We start from the raw sequence: 5,670 nt of genomic DNA on the forward strand, positions 1-5,670 counted from the left end.
GTGAATGTCCATTTCCCCTGGTTATTAACGACAATGCCCGGCCATTAACGACAATAGCATTAGCTATTGGCCAATGTTATAAAAAAATAACCTAAAATTGGAGTTTTCATCAATAACCGGTCAATAACGACAGTGGCCAAAAGCAAATGGCCAATGTTGATAAATAAATAAAATTAGGTATGATGTCCTATTATTTTTTTTTATACAAGATAGCTTTTAAAGGCTAATCATTTTTATTTTGACAATATAGTGAACCATGGCATTTTGTAACACTTTTTACCTAAATTTACTAAGAATAATTTCAGCACGAGCACAGAAATGAAGCAAATAATAAACATAACCTATCTTTTAGTCTAAATTTCAACATTGACCGATTAACAACGGGCGTTGTTGACATTGACCGGACAATGATGGAATTGTAATCAAGAATTTAAAATGATCATCAATGTCCAGTTTCTATGGACAATAAAGTTATCTAATATCCCGCCATTGTCGATAATGACTAATTCAACAGGCCATTGTAAATATTGGCCGGTTATTAACGTTATTGGCCGGATTTACGTTATTGCCCGTATACATACGTAGTAAATTATGATTTGAGAGTGCTCCTCGTAACATTCAACGTATCTTGGTTTGTTTATTTCTAGTGCAACTTTATTGTAATTGTAGTATAAATATTACCAACATCCATAAACAAAATTATCAAAAATATGTTATTGAGGAGATAGCCAGATAACGAGGTATGGAATACCTCACTTGCGATCCTATCATTGTGAGCTTAATGCGATAGAGTTGATATGGGCTCAAGTTAAAGGTAACGTTGCTCGAAATAATACAACTATTAAATTCTCTAAAATAAGTTTATTTCGACGTTTCGATTACCACTTCGAAAATCGTTCTCAAAATACAAAACATTAATAAATTTTTAAACAATTTATTATCCTTTAGTATTTTGAGAACGATTTCCAAAGTGGAAAACAAAACGTCAAAATAAACTTTTTTTAAACCACCTAAAATTTATTTCTCCAATTTTTATTTATTGGATTATCTCCAATAAAAATTGTAAATTGCATTTTAAATTCCCGGATCTGACCAATTTTTTTGTATGTGTAAGGAGTGTGTCTAAGAGAGAATTTTATTTAAAATGTTCTCCGATTAACATTGTGTAGGTATATTTATTATGGTCTTAGATATGTTATGATATATATTATGTTATGATATGGTTAGATATTAACTAAACCGTAGTATTTAACGGTTAATAATATTTTTCGTTTTATTTTGTTTTGTTTTATTTAACATTTAACCTAATATAACCTACACAATCATACTAGGACTAGAGATGCATCAAGTCAAACTAGTTTGATTTTATTCAACAAACTTGACTTGACTTGAAAATCAAACTTTTTTTGTAAAAAAGTTTGACTTGACTTGATTTCGATATCTTTAGGTTTAACTTGAAATCAAACTTCTTCAAACAGTTTGAAGTTTGAATATCCATATATTGGCAACGTGTTTATTTCCAATTCTAATTATTGAGAGCGTACGGATTTTGTTGTGACTTATTTGGATAGGTCTGAATCTGTACTCTGCTACTCCGCAAATTAGTTTGTAGTTCATATTTAGACGTCCATGTTTGGCTTTTTTATTACGTTCGTTTTGAAGTGTGTGGCTTTGGAAGATAATAACTGAATTTGGATATTTTTCGGTTTAGAATAAGTACGAGAACAAATTGAGTCTGATATTGAAGGTATTCCCAGTGCAAAAATTAAGAGAAACAATCTGTAGTCGAAGCAGTATTAACTAAGAAAAATAATTATATTGATTTATTTGATGTTGCGGCAGGTGATTTCAAAACAATGAAAATTGCAAAGTGCATACATATAGTCCGTCCGCTATAACTTTTCCCCAGAGATGGGCATCGACACGTCGACTTTAATTGTCGACACAGACGTGTCGACAATGTCGAGAACGTGTCAACAATGTCGACAATGTCGACAATGTCAGCAACGTGTCCATAATGGAAAAAAGTGAGGTTATGTTATGAAATTATTCAGTTGTAAACTTTGAATGTGATCTGATCTGATCAGAATCAAAATGAGTGGCAGAAAACTGAATAAAAGCTATGATATATTATCATTCAAAGTATTAAAGATAGAAGGAAAGCACGCGGCTAAATGTTGTGTATGTGGAAATGTGATAAAAAATAGAGCTGCAGCAAGATTGCAAAGTCACAGGTAAGAAGAAATATTTTAATTAATTTTAGCTGGATAGCTATAGAGATTTATTCTCTGAAATTGATATTTGTATCGGCTGATAACTAACCCCGTCCCGTACTTTCATTTTAAGAAACGTCTGCAAGTTAGATCGTGGCAATGGTAATCAATCCAATAATGAAATGTCGCATGTTTCGAGATACGAAAATACTGGCTCAGACACAGGTTTTACACCTACAGTTAATCCACAAGTGAGTATATAGGACGTATGTTCTACTACATATTTAGCAGGGGCGGATCTAGAAAAAATTTTGGGGGGAACTTTTTGAAATTACATTTATCTATAATATAAAAATGAATCGTAAAATGTGTTCGGAGCCGCATAACTCAACAACGCATGGATCACCATTTCGGTAGTAGTATATTGGAGAAAACATGGCGTCAAAAACCGTATAGCCATCTAACGGCAAGAAGTGAAAATAACGCACTATATATTATTGTAGATTTCTTGATTACTATTTAATTCGAATTCGGAAGGGGACATAAATTGCATCAGTTTTCACCCCAGAATTTGTATTCTGAGGTTTTCACGTTGTTGCATCTCTATATACAGGGTGTCCCATTTAAAAAACACCAAGTTTAGTATTTTACGGCAAAAAACGGATTGGCCTATTGAATTAAGTACAAAACGCTGTATCTATGCCAACTTCTGTATACAGGGTGTCCGTAGATCCGCCCTTCATATTTAGTCACCTTAGAGTTTCTTTTTATTTTGAATTTTAGAATACAACGAACGGTAGTTACGAAGTTATGGAAGATGGTTCGCTAGCTGTTGTGACTGGAACTTCACCTGAAAACATGCTAGATGGAATTATAGAAAATTCATTAGATACCGATGCCGCCTTATTGGAATTGGAAGAAAACAATGGTGTAGCAATTCAAGGCACTCATAGTATTGTTGAAAATATGATGTTATCAACTACTGATACTGAGAGTAGTAATTTGACTAACTTAAGTACTCCAACTTCCTCCAGCACAAGCTACACAAGCACGAATAAAAGAAATTTATTCGCTACATCTCAAGCTAGACCAGCCAAAAAATCAAAGAAAATCACCGACTATATGGACATATTACAAGAGTATGAAGAGGAGAAGATAAGCACTGCACTAGCCAAATTTATATTCGGCTGTAACTTACCATTTACTGTGGTAGAATCACCTCTCTTTAAAAATTTTATAAAAACGATCCGTCCTGCTTATTTAGACAAAATTCCTGGCCGGAAAAAACTTTGTACATCGCTTTTAAATAAGTGCTATGAAGACTGTATTGAGATTTCACGTAAAAAAGTGGAAACCGAGTCAGTCATTTTGTGTGACGGTTGGAAAAACTCATCTACTAATTCTAAAACGGTTGTGACAATGTTGCATAGTGCAGACGGAAAAAATGCCTTTCTTGATGCTTGGGATTTAACCACGGAGTCTGAGACTGGAGAAAAACTTGCCGAAATAATAACAGAATCTAAAAAAATTGCAAAAGAAAAATACGATGTAGATGCGTACGGTATAGTTTCGGATAATGCTAGTGCAATGATTAAAATGGGATCCCTCCTCAAGCACAACATGTGGCACTCTACGTGCAATAGCCACACCGGCAACCTTTTAGCCAAAGACGTGCTGGATAAAAAGTTAGTCGACAATGTGGTCATTGTCCTCAAAGAATTTAAGCAACCAGATTTAGAAAAAATGATAGTTGATAAGGGAGGGCGCAGATTCAAATTGCCGGCCGAAACAAGATGGTGCTCTTACCGAGATTCTTTCGAAAGTCTCCTAGAAAATCTGGTATATATGAAACAAGTAGCCGCTGTAACGAAAAAAAAAGATTAAGCCGAAAGTCAAGGAATTAATCTTCAACGATGAATTTGTGGATGAGATTCAACAGAACATAGAAATTTATGAACCCATTTGTAATCTGATCAATGTTTGTCAGAAATCTGACATATCTGTAGCAGATGCCGTTCATCTGTTGCTCAATTTGAATCTGCCAGATAACCTTAAAGAAAAATTGAAACACAGACAACAAATGGCGTTAAACGTGTACGCATTAACTGCGTACTATCTGCATCCGAAATATGAAAATTCCAAGCTTACGTCAGAGCACACTGGTATAATAACTCAGTTCTTACTCAGAAAGTTGTGCAATCAGGGCATAGAAGAATGGGACAAATTTAACACTAAATGGGGTAAGTCTTTCAGACAAAATTATCGCTCTTTTGATTTTTAATATATTAGGTTTACAATTTCAGGAATATTCTCAACACTTTGGGAAAAAGGAGTTGAAAAGCCTCTAGTATTTTGGCGAGTGGTCAAACTGGAATGCCCAATTCTTGCTAAAATGGCTCTCAGACTTCTAAAAATGCCAGCCTCCTCAGCTCAAATCGAGAGACTCTTTTCAAATTGGGGACACATTCACAGTCTGATAAGAAATAGATTAACGTTCACTAATTCCAAGAAATTGGTACATATTTATGTTTCATTAAAGGGAGAATATCCTGATAAAAATAGTTATGACCTGGACGAGGAAGAAATTGTAGATATGGACGGGGAAAGTACAACTATTTGATGTATTATTGGTTAAATGTTTTCTTTGGTTAAAAATTAGCAAAACCGCAAAATGTTGTAATGTTTTTATTATGCAGTCTCTGCCAAAGCACGAAGAGATTCAACACTGTTTCAGTAATTATTATACTATAATTATTATAATAAAGAGTTAGTAAAATTTAAAAAAAAGTAAACGAAATGTTAGGAAACAAGGTAAGGTTTCAATGTACTGAGATATGTTTGATTGTGGTTTTGAATCTTACCTCGTTTACTGACGTTTAGGTTTACGTTTCTTTTTAATTTTTTTAAACCTTTCTGTAAATGTTACGAGTTTACGAGTAACGATAGAAAATTAAAAATCTATGAAAATTTGTTTTGCTGGTTTTTTCTGGTTTTGCATCTATATGGTAATATTTTAGATTCATTACATTGCATTACTCTATCATGAGGTTTGCACATAATAAATTGTCTCTATATGAATCTATTTAAAATTCATTTACACTTGAAAAACCTGCAATCAAACAATTATGGAATATCCTATGAATTTGACAATCGCAAGTTAATAGTGAGGTTAAAAGTTTCAAAAGTTTGAGATTATTTGGTCTCTTTGCAACTTGTTGAAACATTAATGCATACTTTTTCAATAAGTCAGCGCAGCCAGATTAACCTAAAATTTCAAATTAGTGCGCACGGAACGTCATTCTGATCGTTTGCTAATTGTCGACATACTCGACATTGTCGACATTGGCAACAACTTTAAATCACTCGACATCGACATGATTGTCGACATGTCGACAATCGAATTGTCGACATGACATTATCGACACCGCCCATCCCTGCTTTTCCCATGCGGTACGAT

General features: G+C 33.7%; 1 pseudogene; it reads left to right on the top strand.

The window, feature by feature from the left end:
- Window positions 1–2,094: 2,094 nt before the first annotated feature.
- Window positions 2,095–4,833, top strand: LOC126888567 (uncharacterized; annotated as a pseudogene).
- The last annotated feature ends 837 nt before the right edge of the window (window positions 4,834–5,670 follow it).

Source organism: Diabrotica virgifera, chromosome 7 (assembly GCF_917563875.1).
Source record: "Diabrotica virgifera virgifera chromosome 7, PGI_DIABVI_V3a".
Lineage (NCBI taxonomy): Eukaryota > Metazoa > Arthropoda > Insecta > Coleoptera > Chrysomelidae > Diabrotica > Diabrotica virgifera.